Source organism: Periplaneta americana, chromosome 5 (assembly GCF_040183065.1).
Source record: "Periplaneta americana isolate PAMFEO1 chromosome 5, P.americana_PAMFEO1_priV1, whole genome shotgun sequence".
Taxonomy (NCBI): Eukaryota; Metazoa; Arthropoda; class Insecta; order Blattodea; family Blattidae; genus Periplaneta; species Periplaneta americana.
In genome coordinates this window covers 92,464,105-92,479,740 of record NC_091121.1, presented here as the reverse complement: position 1 = coordinate 92,479,740, position 15,636 = coordinate 92,464,105, and the positions used below count along the sequence as shown (strand labels likewise).

Genomic DNA, 15,636 nt, shown 5'->3' with positions numbered 1-15,636 from the left:
TGAGACCGGGTTCTGAATGTGAGAAGTGAAGGCTGATGTGTGGGAGAGTATCTGCTAGGCCACGAGGCCACAAGAAATGTGCCACAGTTTCAGCTTTCCGAGTGCAACCTTAAAACCCGTGGAAACATACGAAATGTAGAAGCCAGACCCGGCACGAACGATCCTGGCCTCAGGAACAAATTTTACAGCAAGACAGGTCTATAGACATTACAAAGTTTTCTACTTCTACAACTCTATACGCTTCATTGAAATAACTAATGTAATATGTTATATACGACTAAAAACCACTAAAATTTTGAGTTTAAGGAAGCAGAGTGACTGAGGCCCGGCCTCACTTGCCTCAGCCAATCAGCCGCCACTGCTGTCTGCCTTCCTAACTAGATACTATATCTTACATACTGTACCTAACTACATTCCTATGTCACTTACTCTGTCTTCCTCGTTCCCTTTCTTCTCTGTCTTCCTCAATGTACATCTTTGTCTGTCTGTCTTTACCTGTATTTATGCTCATCTGTCTGTCTGTTTAGTCATTCATCTCTATCCATCCCTCATTCATGCATTCATTCACTTTATACATCTTGCTCGTTTGGTAGTCTTTCTGTCTGTCTGTCTGCCATTTTTTGTGCTGAAAGAAAAATATAGTCCACTCATGCAGCTGCAATAATATTTTGTTCTGAAAGGTCGGTAGGGGAGAGTCGGGTAGTATCGGACATCGGGTAATATCGGACAGTGAGTTTCTTTCATCTACCACACGATGATAGTAGCTGATTGATATGGTTACGTTTCTGTGATGTCGCATAGAGAAACGTAACCATGTCATTCAGGTACTACCATATGGTGGTAGATGAAAGAAACGCACTGTCAGATACTACCCGATGTCCGATACTACCCGACTCTCCCCTATATATCCTAAAATTAGTGTATATTATATACCACCTGTGATGAAATAAATTAAAATATTTTCTTCAAGCAAAAACAAAGCTGGAGGTTCAATTTGAGGTTATGTATGGGGTTAACATATCCTCATTAACATTATGGATCCAGTATTTCAGATTGGTATACAAAGAGGTTTTCGAGATTTATCATAATGATTGCGTGTCCCACCCGATTGTATGAACACATCCCTTTCCTTGTAATTTAAGATTGGACATTCGATCTTTACCATACATTAGCGGAACATCAGCTGATATGATGCAAAAGTAGTTCAAAGAAGACAAAAGGAAGTATGAAAAGTCATAAAAGAAAAGAGAATCGGACAAAAGATGACAGGAAAAAATAAGAAGAAAAGTTAGAGAATCATGGATGGAATGGAGAATTAATTAATGAATATTAAAGTATAGATATGAACTTTAAAAGAAATGGATCAGCTACAATTTATTATCCCGTGTTTAAAATTTAGATTTTTCAAATTAATATTCACTTATTTTGGCTTATGGCATTTTATTCCATCATAAATAGGAAAGCGAAAAATAGGGAAGTATGCGTAATGCTGAGTTTGCAGTGAAATACCTGATCTTAGGCAGAAACCTATGACTAAGCCTATTAACATATACAGGGTTTTTCCGGGCTGGTGTTACAAACTTTCAGGGATGATGGGGAAGGGCACATGTATCAATTTAAGATAAGGAACCATGGTCCGCAAATGACTGAGTCGAAAGTTATAAGCAAAAATATTTGTATGGAAATGGTATTGTAATTTGGCACCACGTGCCCTCTTTCTCTTAACCTTTGGAACAGTCGTGGAAAGATGATATGGGCCAGATGTCTCCCACGTGGGTACTTGCCCCGATACAATCTGTGAGCTTGTCTACTATTCCCATTGGCTCATCCGTATTCGAAATCAGGTCTGCATATTCCGCTCTCGTGTACTCCTCCATTTCACTAGGACTGATTAACTGGACACTGCAACTTGTACACATATACTGCTGTCTTCAGACGTACATATCAGGACCAATAATGCCCGTTACACATTACGCTATCTGGATTGCTTTAGTGTAATTTCCTGTCCCCATCCCTCAGACAGCACACTGAATGGAATACTGTAAGTAGACAACGTAAACAACGTCAGATGAATACGGTATGAGTAAGATGTTCAGATAAATACACATAAATAAGGTGTACAGAGGAATAAAATTATTTCATTTCCACACAACTATTTTTGCTTATAACTTTCGAATCGGTAATTTCCGGACCAGGGTCCCTTACCTCAAATTGATACATGTGCCCTTCCCCATCATCCCTGAAAGTTTGTAACACTAGCCCGGAAACACCCTGTAGAGTTCGTCTTTAAAAGCGATGAATCAGCCACAATTTATCCTCTGTTTAAAATGTATACGTTCCAAATTAGTGTTCACTTCTTCGGACTTATGACGTCTTTTCCCATCATCAAGAAGAAAGCAGAAAGTAGTGACGATTGAAGAATGCTAGGTTTGCAGTGAAAGACCTGCTCTTTGGCAGAAAACTGTGAATGAATTAATCACACCCTCTTCTGTAGCATATTTTGCCCTTCATGTGTTCTCAACTTAGACAAGAAATTCTTTACACAGCCTGATTGTCAGAGTGTTGGAAGGTATAAATGAGCAGATTTCGAGGAGATGACACCGGAAAAATAAATCAATCTAACGTCACTTTCCAACCACGAAGGCCACTCTGACGATAAAAAGACACGAGGTTAATGGAGTAAAGACAAATGAGACAGGCGGTGGAAATGTAAGTACACAAAACTCAAATATCTTCCTGGAATCGGCCTTAGGTATTCTTTAATCATTGGCTATGGTTGAGATCTTCTGACATCGGACTTATGTAAGTGAAAAATTCCGTGGAATATAAAATTTCAACGAAACATTTAATATTTATGTCGCTAGTGGAACTAGTGAGGTTGAGATAGTACATACCCAGAAACAGAAACAAAATTTGGGCCATTTAAATTTTCCAGGTAGCCCAAATTTTGTTTCTGGGTCTGTATTTTGGCGATATGGGACCGAAGATTACCTATAAGATCATCTCACTTTTGTCTTACAGCTAGGTAGACCTCAGGAAACCAACCGTGTAATTAATCGAAGTGTAATTCGCACCCTAACTCAAGCGCAGTTTCTAATCACGAGTTCCATTGGGTATTACGGAGCTACGCCGGATACTTTTCTGGTCTAAGATAATCAATAATCATTCTAACAAATTTCAAAGATTTTGAGTTTCCTATTAAAATATTTGTCGCTTCGAAATTCTTATAACTACTGCCTTTCATGAAAAAAAAAAATTGGAAGCTTTTAATAATTTAACAAATTATAATAATTATTACACGATTAAAATACGTATGTCGAATTATGTGATCCTACTACTGCTGCTACTACTATTACTACTACAGAGCGTTCACTTACAGACCCTAATTTAGGTTGATCGGGAGGCGCGCGACCGGTACGAAAGCCTTGTAACATGTATACTTGGCTGGGAAACATAACGGCCTCTTTTCTTGGAACTGTTAAACTCTCATAAGCCCCCATCCACTCCTCAACCCCTAGCCGCGTGGCAGAAATACAATAGATCCCAGCATTGCCAAATCTAGCTGTCTTTGCCTCTAATACCTGATGGCTTTTACCCACTTACAGTCAGTCCGCCATTTCAGCTATTAGTCGAGGTGTTGTTTCATACTGTTGTGCGTTTCGATATGTCTGATTTTTTTCGGCCGTGGTTAACGAGTGGTGGAGTAGGTGATCCGCAGCCAGGGCCTTCTAATTCACCTGAAGATACTGGACCATCTCAAGAACAAAGGACACCGTCCAAGAAAACAAAATATGTTATTGGCAGAGGAACGAAGCTAAGGAAACAAACTGTTAAAATTGTGAGTAATGTTAGGAATTTTATCCATAGGGTAATCGAAAGTGGTGGCAGTTTAATGAGCAGAAATCTTACTTACTTAACATCGGATGCAACTGGCGTTGGCATTACTACAGTAAAAAAAATATCGGGCATAGTTATTCAAACTTACGGTACACCAACTAAAAAGAAAATAAACAGAACTAAAACAGAATTCGATAAGACAGACGATTTCACTCGTGATTTACTTCGTCGAACAGTATATGAACTTTACGTGAAAGGAATATCGCCAACAGCAAAGAATCTTACGGAAATAATGCGTGAGAAAACAGCAGGAAGTGATATTGAATTTCCTTATGGAGTTACAACAGTGAGAAAATTATTATGCAGCATGGGATTTTCGTATAAAACAGTTCCACGAAAAGTTCTTAAATCTGAAACCAACGAAATAGTTGTATGGAGATACAGATATTTACAAGATATTAAAAAGTATAGACAACAAGGATACAACGATGTGTATTTGGACGAAACATGGTTTGATTCTAATACGTGTAAAATGAAGAGCTGGTTGGATGCCACGGAGAACTGCATGGTATCTGTTCCGAATCAGAAAGGCGACAGAATTGTAATTGTGCACTGTGGAGGACGTTCTGGATTCGTGCACGGAGCTCTCTTTGCGACTCATCAGAAGATGGAAAATGCTCCTGCCGATTACCATGGCTCAATGAACTCTGAAATTTTTGAGGACTGGTTTGAAAACTGTGTGCTGAAAATATTAGAAGAACCGTCGGTAATTGTGTGTGATAATGCAAGTTATCATAGTCGTGTGCTAAATCCAAAACCAAACACTTCTTGGAAAAAAGATTCAATCATAGAATTTATGAAATGTCATAATATTGCAGTGCCTGAGCCAGTACCCATAAAACCAGTTCTTCTCGAAATAATAGATGAACAATTACCGTTAAATGAAAAAAGAAGAAATATGCAATTGATGAGATGGCCACTTTCTATGGACATGTGGTGCTAAGACTGCCACCATATCATTGCATACTTAATCCAATTGAAATGGTTTGGTCTCAGATCAAGAGGAAAGTGGCATCTCAAAATATTAAATCCAGAACACTAAATGAAATACACAATCTATTGAATAGTGCATGTGCTAGTGTAAGCGTTAATAACTGGAGAAACTATATAAATCATGTAGAGAAAATTGAAGAGAGCTACCGCAGTGTACAGTTTGTTTTCGACAATGGTCCATTTGTGATTGACGTGGATGCATCAACAGATGATGATTCGGACGAGGATTAGATTTGAGGTATGATCTGTTTTAGATATTATTATTATTATTATTATTTATTTTTTAATTTTTATTACATTTTATGTATGGTTAAGCATTCTTAGATACTTTAAAGGGGCATATACATTTTGAACACTAAAAATAATAATTTGCAATTCTTTTTTGTACACGTGATTTATATAGTGCTGCAAATTAATACTTTAACAACCTATTTTTACTATACTATGGCCATTTTCCATTTTCTAACATGAGTTTAGATTAATTATGTAATGTTTCAAAATGGCTGCTATTTTCTATGTCACAAATTGATTATTTCCTTATAACTCAAACAAATTTTAACTTTTTCGTGAGGCACCGACATAGCTCAGTCGGCTGAGGCGCTCGTTTACCGGTTCGGAGTTGCGCTCGGGCGTTGGTTCGATTCCCGATTGGGCTGATTACCTGGTTCGGTTTTTTGCGAGGTTTTCCCCAACCGTAAGGCGATTGTCAGGCAATACATGGAGAATCCTCGGCCTCATCTTGCCAAATACCATCTCGCTATCACGAATCCCATCGACGCTAAATGACCTAGTAGTTCATAGACCGTCGTTAATTTTTTTTTTGTTGTGTGTTTGGAAGCTTAAAGATAGCTCCACACATCTTCATGTTTCTAACAAAATTAATTACATTTTTTATTTATTTGTAATAAACTTTCAAGGTATTTTATAGCTTATTTTTTAGACAAAATGTTATAAATGTAAATTTGATAGGTGCATGATTCTGGCCTGAATTGTACGTTGTGTTAAGAATGCAGAAAAATTTCATTCGGTTCCATCCAGTAGTTTCGGAATTATCAGAGAAACGGATTTCAGGAATATAGTTGTGATAAAAAAAACTCATACCGTTTTCCACTTACATCTCTATAACCAATGCCGCACCTCACATTAAAAATCATAACTTCAGGTCTAATACAGCTTCTTTTACGAGAAGTTGGTGTAGAAATTTAAATGTTTTATTGTATTTTATATAACAGAATTTTAAGGTGTAAAAACTGTACATATTCTCTTAATTAATAAATAATTAATTCACATTTCGCATCTTATAACATTTCTTAGGCTTACAGAAAATTTGCATCGACATCAGGCAACTAAACTAGCAGAGAAATAAGTGTGTTATTTTGTGATTTAGTATGATTTTTGTGTTATGAAAAAAAGGATGCACAAGGAATTTATTCACAACTGGTATCTAAACTGGTCTTTATTTCACCGTCCTTAGCAACCTAGCAATGACTTTATTCATAGCAGTGACTTAAAAGTTAACTCATAGCATTGAATTAAATTTTTAAGTCACTCTCTCCATGGCAACCAATACACTAGCAACAACAGAATTTATATTCTTTAATTTATAGCTTCTTCACAAACGACACATCACAAAAAAATGGCCTACAGTTTGAAATTAAATTTAGACACCAGTAATGGATAAAATATTGTATAGCACACGAGAGTAAACAGAACTATAAATTACTATTTTATGATCAAAGTCTCCGAAAATTTTACCCACGCAAAACCTTTAGTTAAATATGAAACTTGAGTAACATAAGCCTTTTACACATTATATAATTTTGAATATCTTTGTTTATTATTTGGGAAAAACATTAGTGGAAATATAAGTATACAGTGTTTTTGAAGTAAGTTTGTTAATTTTTATACCGATTTTGCTTTAGTAATTATAAATTAACGTATATTACAAAGATCATGGTATCGCTGAAAATCTCGGTTTCACGGAACACAGTTTGTAAAACTTTTGCATATGACAATGACTTCAAGAATTGGCAACTCAGCTAAGGGTTTATCCCTTGCGCGTGCCTGCAGTTAAAAGGTGAAGGGGATGAGGGAAGGTCGTCATGTTTTCGAGCCAAGTATAGAAAACCGTCTCCCCTATGCTTGGCAGTCCAGTTCAGTCTCACTGCAGGAGTAGTTGTGTTGACGTCATATTGCGTGTTATTCTTCTGATTGTGTTAGTGAATTAATAATTGGTATAACTATTATATTATTAACAATAATTCAATGATGACGAGATATTGTACGAAAAGGTACTTATCAAGTATTACACACCAAAATAGTAACAAAAGGATTACGATGATGTATAATCTTATTCACATTTAGATTTAGGAGTGGTCTTTTACTGCTGTTGCTATACGGAACGGTAACATTAGGAAATTTTCTTTCAAATCGTCTTTTTACCTTTCCGTAATCACCCTTTTTTCAGACAAGTCTCTACCATGCAGAAGAATAACATGCAATCTAACGTGAACAAAAAACACTCCTGCAGAGAGACTGAACTGGACTGCCGAATATTCGGGAGTCAGTTTACCGCATGTTCCATGGCTTTCGTGCCGGTCGCGCGCTGCCCGGTCCACCTACATTATGTAAGCGAACACTCTGTACTTTGTCTTTCGTAAGAGAATTTAGGAGCTTTGAAGAATTATAAATTATAATAATTATGACACGATAATAATATTTAAATATGCCGAATTATCTTAAATATTTTTCTTTTCAATATTACCACCACCACCACCACTACTACTACCACCACCACCACCACCACCACCACCACCACCACCACCACCACCACCACCACCACCACCACCACCACCACCACTACTTATAATAATGATATAATTATTATTAGTTATTATTATTGTCATTGTTATTAATTTGTTATTGATTAGTCAATTTAAAGAGCATGACTAATCTTTTGATATGGTTAGAAAAATGCAAGACTTCCCTTACTGGTTAACAGACGCTATGTTCACGGATATTTCGTCCACTGTTTCGTACATCCCTTTGATATTCTGTCCACTATATTTTTTCGTCCTCTGGTGTTTTATGTCCACTATTATTCCGTCCACAGTTTAAATGACCATTGTGCTATATTGTCCTCTGAAAGTTTGGTCCACATTTTATTATGTCCTACATTTATTTTTGCTCTCTTTATTAAGTTGTCCATTTTATTGTCTCGTCCAGTACACTGTGTCCAATATTCTTGATTGTCCCTGTGCATAAATGGTTTAAAACTAATACACTATTACTACTATACTACTATCACTAATATAATAATAATGATAATAATAATAATAATAATAATAATAATAATAATAATACTAATAATAATGATAATGATGTGAATGAAAGTGGGAAGTATAGGCCTAATTGTTGTGGACTAGCATGTCCCATTCTCTTACGGTTGTTATCATATAAACCATTTTAAATGTTTTCACTTACTTTAAAATTTAATACTGAACCAATGAACTACATATTTCCATAGAAATGAACATTATTATGTTACAAAATAATTAAATACATTTCAATAGCAACCCTTCTTTTTTAAATTGCATATTGGAAGTACCTGTTACCAAAAAATGAACAAAATATTTAGTTACACAGAAACTAGTGGACAAAGAAAAATTGGGAAAAAGTTATGGACACAATAATTCTTGACCGAAATATTAATGGACAAACTTTTTGGTGGTCGAAAAGTTTGCTAGACTAATTTCCTTTGGCAAAATAGCTGTGGACGTGAGATAGTAGAGAAATTGTCTGATGGACGTACTACTGTGGACGTATTGTCTGGAAGCCCCTTAATATAACACGATATCTCCGTGGCTTAATCCATCAGCATGAAGAATATCAATTCCCCCCTCTTATGAAAATTCTGTCACGATAGTACATGAAGACAAGTGTGGTAAGTGCATTGTAACATAACAGAGGAAGCACATAGATTTGTAAGCCAGTTGAATTTTGACAGGATTTAAATTGAATTATGTTAGATTTGTTACAATTTAATACTAATTTATTGGTTGAGAACCAATCACATATGAGGAGGTTTGTCTCTGTTGAAGATAGAATTGTATTGCAGTTATTAGCTGTAATTACTATACTTGTGTCATCTGCAAATAATATGGAATGACCTACAATAGAGAACCTCAATCAAAAACTAGTATAGACGATAACAGAATATAATTATATAAATACACGCACAATTGAGTGTTGCGACTGCAGCGCTCCTAGGGGAAGTCTTCTGTACAATCAAGTCTTACATTTAGGCTATGTAGTTCTCCAAAGTGTCGCCTAATTCATCCTGCGCTACCTGTCAGGTATCGAGTTATGTTTGGTTTTATGTCAAATAGTGTACGTCTACTGAGACTATGCTGACGAAGAGTTTGGCACACATGAGAAGAGGACATCGGCCTCAGTAGAACATTGGGAGAGTAAGTCACGGTCATTCAATGGAAAGTGAAATTCATTTGTATACAAAATAATTATTTTATATTATACAAAGACTTTCATATTTCTTTTGCGGCCTAATTCTTAGCTTTGTACAGTTTCCAATTTCCCGCAGGTTGGAGTCATGATGAAACTTGTACGATACGGAATCGAAAAAATGTCGAACTTACATGTAAAGTTCCGCTCCCACTTTGCGGAATCGAATCGAATCGAACCGAACCGAACCGAAACGAAACGAAAAGTCTCCCGTCGCTCACATGTAGTGGAATCGAACCGAACCGTATTGCAGTTTAAAATAGATCGCATAATAGTTTTACCACAGATTTGCGAGAAGAGGCACAAAGAGAAGAAATAAATACCCGAAACAAGAAAAGGAGATACTGGATTCATGAAATTTTAACTAGATATACACGTGGCGAATTTTCCACTTTATGTGATTATCTCTCGTTGGATTATAAAACAAAATTGAATATTTATGTTCTTATGTGTATTGCGAAGTTTAAAAAATTATTCTGCTTGGTTAAACAAACAACTATTAAATAATAATTTTACTAGCCTATATTTCATACACCTGTATTACCATAGTACTTTCGTCTTTGTCACAGATTAACGGATAATTCTGAACAATATTTTTTAAATTTTCTTCGTTCATATTATAAAATTGTAATTTTCTGTATACGTATTACTTCAGCAATAACTTTCAATAAACAAATTATTCCGCCAAAAATGAATATACAGGGTGTAAGGGGTATAAGTACCGTCCTTATCACAGTCGTCGGAGACGGTCTACAGGATCAAAAAAGTCCATAAACATTGGGTCGTCCACACCTGTGGAGCAACGGTCAGTGCGTCTGGCCGCGAAACCAGGTGGCCCAGGTTCGAATCCCGGTCGGGGCAAGTTACCTGGTTGAGGTTTTTTCCGGGGTTTTCACTTCCCCCAATACGAGCAAATGTTAGGTAACTTTCGGTACTGGACCCCGGATTCATTTCACCGGCATTATCACCTTTATTTCATTCAGACGCTAAATAACCTGAGATGTTGATACAGCGTCGTAAAATAAGCCAATAAAAACATATGGTCAAAACTTGATAGTTTTCCCAGAAAAAAAATCTTTTCTTATTTTATTTGCGTTGTACTGCTTATATCGTTCGTACAATTACGAAAACAATTACATCAGTATGTATATCTAGCAAAGAGTTGATATTAGTGTAAGTAAATATTTGTGTGTTCTATTATGTTTTCGTGAAATTAAATAAAAATGCATGCTTAAATTTGTTAATATTATGGCTTAAGAGACGTGGCAACGTGTTCAGCAGGCAGTACTCTTCACAGACCAAGTACGAGTCAGCTGAGTTCAAGCTCCCTGTCCATAGCTCTACTGGCGAGCGGATGGCAGTTCAGGACAGGGTATTCAATAAACAACTTACGTTATTCCCAGTTTAGGAATATCGTATGTTATTTATGGAGAAAGTCGTCGTAATTCACGTGAGACAAGGATTTACCGTCAACGTTTTCCTCAAAGAAGTGTATCTATTCGGCGAACATTTGTAGCAGTTTCTCAATGAATTTTAGAAACTAGGAGTCTCTCACTTCGTTTCGAAAATCACACAACCAGAAATTTGTTTAAAAATGATAATGCTTTACGGAAGCGGGAGAGATTAAAATTTTGCATTAGAAAAAGTTCATGTGATTATTGTTTATTTTGTAGACACAATAAAAAATGGAGCAATATTGTTACATAAAATGCAAATTTACCATAATGTTCTATTAATGAGATTGAAAGTTTGTATTTGCTGCTCGTTTTATGTAAATAACAGTATTGTCATGGTCCGCTCCTGCATTAGAGCAGAGCATCTGTACCGGTATGTCTGTACCCGCTTGAGCTGTACTTATAAATCCAATCCTCCCTATCAAGCAACGTTGCAAAATGTCTGATATTGTAAACTTTAATAATTAGTTAAATATTGCAATTAGAAAAAAATTGTAGGGATATTGTCACTTCCTTATGACATGAACAGTCATCAATTAAAATAATGGCACTTATACCCTTTACATTCTGTATACATACAGTATGTAGGATAAGCGAATTTGAGTCAGTATTTTTAAGACATTGCTGTTTAGCATTTATTCTTACGTTTATCTTGTAGTTTCGGCGATGCATGTGATATTGTGCGTGAATTCTTGAAATTTTTTATTTCAGGTTTTATTTAATGAAGACCAAAGAAATGTGATGACTGACATAGATTTAATTGTCGTAAACGGTTATTGGTAAGCACAAATTTTATTTTCTTCTGACCTTAAGAGGAATCAAATAGAGGACAGAAGTAGTTCATTAAATTTTTAAACCACAACAAACCCGTATATTTCACAACCGTGAACTTCTTTCTTGGAATGCGTATCATTTAAGGACTTCTTGAGGTAAAAGTAATTTATTATTAATATTTTTATACAATTTCTGTACTATCTGGAACAATGAAGATACATATTCTCTTTTATTTCTGTTTTATAGTTTTACTATGTACATACAGTATATGAGGACTATACGGCAAGAAGGATGAATAAGCATTCGAGCGCATGATGTTCCTTGTGCTTTTCTTGCGCGGGGAAAGGAGTGGCAACCAAGGAGTTGTCCTCTACCACAGTCTAGTATATACATTCACGAAGCTCAATACGTAGTAAATATGCATCCATAGATAGTTGCTAACCACTAGGATCGCTAATATCGCCTCAGTACAGAAAATGTGAAATAGTGCCGGCACAGTCTATTATTCCTAGCACCTTCACAACTCAAGCTTCGTGACTGTACATACTAGACTAGACTGCCCCTACTCTACGACCCTCCTACTCCTGTAGTAACTCGCAGCAAAGAGTTTGCAATGCATTAGTATTTTGTTTTGATGTAGTCATAGGATCTATGTTATTTAATGTATATAATTTACGATAGGCTATTAAACTTAATAACTATTAGAGTAATATAATATATAGGGAGAATGATCGAGTTAAAGAAGAAAACCAAATAAATTGTTATGATATAGTCTAATAGTTATTTAAATCAAGCCTTTAATGAGGATTAATTCTTAAGGAAAAATATTAATATGCTCTAGGTGCTTTGATACAATTAATGCATAATGTAATAAAATGACACTAGGTAACGTCATAAAAAATAAATTCTCATAACTTATGAAAACAAAAAAGTTCATTGACTGTTGAAATGATAGGCTTACATCCTCTTATGAGGGACACTTCTGACATATTCCTTTGCAGCAGCTAAATTACATTATAGGAAGTATTCTTATAAGGTAAGGGTTTAAAATGGACGAAATACCAGTGTGTTTGAAAGCATTCATATCCTTACATGGGATCTCTTACCAGCGCGTTCATGTACTACAGAACTCTCTCAAGTCTACAGGTATGCCACCTAAAGATCAACGAGGCAAACATCATCATCATCATCATCATCATCATCATCACAACAAAAAATCTGATGATGTCTTCGAAAGTGTGCTCAATCATATTAAATCATTCAAGGGAAGGAAAAGCCATTATGGCCAGTCAAAAAATGATCGAATATATCTTCCCGACAATCTCAACATTAAAAAATTATGAAATGTATATTTCTCAAGGTCGTTCCTGTGTGTCTTATGAATACTACAGAAAGATCTTCGGCACCAGATTTAACATATCATTTGGATATCCACGCCGTGACACTTGCAGTACATGTGACAAGTTTCAGACTGATTTCAAAGTTTATGAAAATAATCTCTCTAATAACATTGTGTCTTTTCTTCATGTGCGTGAACGTATAGTATACACTCGTATAATCGTAGATTGACACTGTATTTGCTTTGTTTCTGTGTTTACGTACCAGCTAGGTCCGGTCTGCCTTGTAAGCTTCATACAACAATGGCATATGACGCTGCTGAGTGTTCCGGCAGCCCTATTCATCCTTTCTGCCGTGTACAGTTGATATACTTATTGTATACATATAATAAATATGGCCGATACATTAACAATTTTTGTAGTTGCCCATCGAACTTCTGACATGTTCCTTATTAATTTAATAAATTATGGTATTACACTTGTTATATTTATATTAAAATAGTGTACGAAAGATTCAACATGGATTGTTATATTTCCTTTCGGTAATATACAGAGTAACACATGTTATTTGTTACAAAATAGCAATGATATATTTTGAGTGTATTTTAGGTGTTAAATACGATAGTATAATTACTTTAATTTGGTGAAAATGATCCGAATATAAAATTAATCGTTAATTATGCACGATTCATCACTGTACTTACGTCGTTATTACTGGAACTATATTGCTTCTGCTTTGCTGTACGTAGAATATAGCTGTAGAGGGCGCTGTTATTTAATGACGCAATGAATTACGTTGGGGAGGTAAGAAATGTTTCTTGGTTTAGTAGGTAAGATGACTTCAACTAGTACGGTCGCCAAAGATGGATATCTCCGTTGAACGGAGCGGATGCTAAATTAATAGTAGTACATACAATATTGTGTAGTGATGATCTATAGTAAGTTACACCATTTCTTCAAGGTCGTCTCTATGTTGTATCTACTACTACATGTTTTGACTGTAAGTTATATAATTTTATTTGACTTATTTTATATTTAGTTATTTGTGACTGTTGTTATTATGTGGATAGAGCATTCGTTTCCCGACCAAGCGGTTTGCGGTTCGATTCCTGGCATGGGGAATGGAAGCAATTTACCTTCCGGCCACGGGACTAGGTGGTTGTCTGTTGTCTTGTGATTGTCCTGTACTGTCTCTGCGGTGGCGATGTGTCATGCTAATATGACCAGAGAGGCTAGCACTTGTGAGATGTCTAGTGTGTGATTCAGTGATTCTTTCACCTATAGGTCCTACCCGCAGTGGCGTGTAAGACGGAAAGGAGGAGGTTAAACCGACATAAAAAGAAAATTTAGTTATGTGACTAGAACAGATCAGGTTAGATTAGATTATTATAGTATCGTTTATGGTACTTCAATTTATTTTACACGCTTAAAATGTAGTTTTCGAAATTTAGTTAGGCTTCAGTGATTCACCACAACTAAGAAAGCGAAGTAATGTATATCATTTTTGTTTTAAAGTAACCGGAGCATAGTCTTTTGAATTATACATGTCGCTAATTAGGCCTATACGAGTGTTAATGGGAAAACAATCCCATTTTTATTACTTTTGTGCACTGTAAAATACTAATTTTTATTCAATTTGTGTTGTATTTATAGGCCAGTGGAAATACTTTTTTATTTAGGAAAGTACTCTTATTTTATTTATACATTTCGGACAAGGTAGAGTATCCACCGGCCACTAAACGAATATTGCACACTTTTATCACTACCAATGTGACGCTATAAATCAATTTTCAATATTTTTATCACAACCACAACACGTTTCAATTTTTACTGCATTATATATATATATATATATATATATATATATATATATATATATATATGGAATTATCACTGCATTAACACATTGATTCATTCACAAAACATAGGCCTACGCTTAACGAACTAAATGTAATTATGAAGAATGAAGACAAAAGACGTTCGCCATCACGTTTCACTTCTTCCACTAGATGATTCTCGACACGTACACCAAGGCGGGCAACATTTGCAAACGAAATGATACTAAACTTGAGGAATGTTACTACAGGGATGTAATGTTATGTGACAGATTAGGTTAGGTTTGATTAGGTGTGTATTATGTGACAGGTTAGGTTAGATTTGATTAGGTGTGTAGTTTTATGTTAGAGGTTAGTTAGGTTTGATTAGGTGTGTAGTATTTTTTACTATGTTGGCGACACTGAAACCCGAAAATATGGCCGTATTCTTCATTCACACACGGCGATTTTCGTATACAAGATATGTATTTAGGGCGGGTTGGGTGGGCATACAGATCTCCCAGTAATCACAACAATTTATAATAATCAATACTGTAAATCCAAGGTATTTTAGCAAGTTTCTATGGTGGCCGGAACATAAGTAACCTTCACCCACTATTTGTTGTGGTTCATACAACAAAGTTTTAATTGAAAAAATGGACCTCAAGAATGTTCGTACTCGCGAGCACTTATTTAATCGCATGACGAGAGCACCAAATCTCATTGAAAGAGCACCAGGTTGATAACGCCTGCTGTATACAATACAGTACATCGCGACCCTCCTTTTTAATTTAATATGGACTGAATCAGAAAAATTAATGTTATTCCGCTTCTCGTGCGGAGCAT

General features: G+C 35.7%; 2 protein-coding genes across 2 annotated transcripts in view; one reads left to right on the top strand and one right to left on the bottom strand.

The window, feature by feature from the left end:
* Positions 1-15,636, bottom strand: part of Jhbp2 (Juvenile hormone binding protein 2) — a 68,091-nt gene that overhangs the window by 24,879 nt on the left and 27,576 nt on the right. The gene's annotated exons all lie outside the window — the stretch shown is intronic.
* The window catches only part of Jhbp16 (Juvenile hormone binding protein 16), a 266,710-nt gene continuing 265,034 nt past the window's right edge, over positions 13,961-15,636 (top strand). Inside the window, exon 1 of the mRNA XM_069826255.1 lies at positions 13,961-13,976. The gene's annotated coding sequence lies outside the window, so the exon portion shown is untranslated. The remainder of the gene's footprint in view (positions 13,977-15,636) is intronic.